This window comes from Sciurus carolinensis, chromosome 6, assembly GCF_902686445.1.
Source record: "Sciurus carolinensis chromosome 6, mSciCar1.2, whole genome shotgun sequence".
NCBI classification, from domain to species: Eukaryota; Metazoa; Chordata; class Mammalia; order Rodentia; family Sciuridae; genus Sciurus; species Sciurus carolinensis.
In genome coordinates, this window is record NC_062218.1 from 56,394,634 (window position 1) to 56,396,220 (window position 1,587).

The 1,587-nt window shown below is 33.2% G+C and overlaps 1 non-coding gene across 1 annotated transcript; it reads left to right on the top strand.

Moving 5' to 3' along the window:
* The first annotated feature begins 765 nt into the window (after positions 1 to 765).
* On the top strand, positions 766 to 869 carry LOC124987764 (small nucleolar RNA U13). The gene has a single exon (XR_007109274.1). It is a non-coding gene; the product is annotated as a small nucleolar RNA U13 (small nucleolar RNA).
* The last annotated feature ends 718 nt before the right edge of the window (positions 870 to 1,587 follow it).

A 1,587-nucleotide genomic window follows, 5' to 3' on the forward strand; every position in this document is an offset into this window, starting at 1 on the left:
GAGACGGCTTTTGAAGCCGTAGCTTGCCTTGGGTTCTCACTATTGGACTGGGAAAGACAGAGGAAGAGTCGACACCAGATCCACAGTATTTTATTTGTTGTTTGTTTATGATACTTAGGTTAACAGTTGAACAAACTGTGTGCTGTTCTCATCCAGAATAGAAAACAACATAAAATTTAATATTAGATACTTGTATCCTAAAGTTGTGAAACCCCTGCCACCAGAGGGCCATTAACACTGGCCATCCTTTCCCTGAGCCCCACCTGTTTCATGTAAATTGCTTTTCCAGTCACCGGAACCCCTCTGTCCTTCTAGTATTCATCTAAAGCCCTTCCCACTCCTAAGAGGGAGTTGCCAAAGCCCACTCCCAAATTCCTTTGCTGTTTAAAGCAGTGGAATAGAACTCTTCTTTGCCTCAATGTTTTCTACCTGGGCTTATCTAGAAGGAAGGCCATGACTTTCAAAGTGAAACAAAGCCTTCAGGTATTTTTCTAAATCAATGGTGAAAGTTTCCTCTTATCCTTGTCAGGCCCAATAGTTCAAACTCCAGGTGGTTCTTTAAAATGATTGTTTTCTACTTTGCAAACTGCTGACACTAATTATTCTTCTTAAATAATATTTATAAATGGAGGCATATAATTCAATCCCATAGATGTGATGTTTTAATAACACAATGCCCTGTTGTTGGATGTTTCAAGTTATTTAATACTGTTGCCAATATTTTGCTCTTATAAACAGGGCTTAAAAATATATTTCTATTTATAGATCCTTTTTGGTTCATAAGCGTGATGATTGGGTGTTCACGCTGCTGTGTGAGACGTGCCTCCCTCTGAACCTTGCTATTTTGTCGGCACATTACCCATTTGACATGAAAAACAGACTTCTATTTATATGTTTTCATGCATGTATGATTATTTTCATATTATAAATATTTTGAAGTGGAGTTATTATATAAAATTAAAAATGTAAAGTAAAATTCTGAAGTTTATTGTATTTATCTTTAATAACTTGCAGAAAGCTTTAGAAATATATGAAATATGCATATTCCTATATATTTAGCCACTCTGGATAGCAAAGTTTTTATTAATTTAGTGACTAAATAAAAATAAATATGTAGTTATGAAATTATTAAAGATTGTCATAAAATATATAAATTATCAATTATAAGTTAATGGTCTTAACTAGTATCAACTGCATGAAGGAAGAAAAATTATATATCAACTGATATGGAAGAAAAATTAAAATTTGACAAAAATAACTTCATCAGGATTTTATATGTATAAAAAAGAATTCTAATTATTTTTCTTGCTATTGATAACTGTGGCTGAGACCCAGACTCAAGGTAAAATGTGATTTGACATATTTTATAGAGTCAGATGGAAAGATCCAAAAATTTTTAAAACTGAAGGTATTGAAAGGTTTTTATTATCAAAAATGCTTCAGTTGAGTGAATAGTCTCATTCATCTGCATCAAGGCAAGATTATGTTGGACTGTGGATCAGTATCATCAATACATTTTTGGCACATATCATTTCTAAAATGTTCACCCTCCCCACTTCCCCTGTATCAATCTTTTGATCCAGTCAG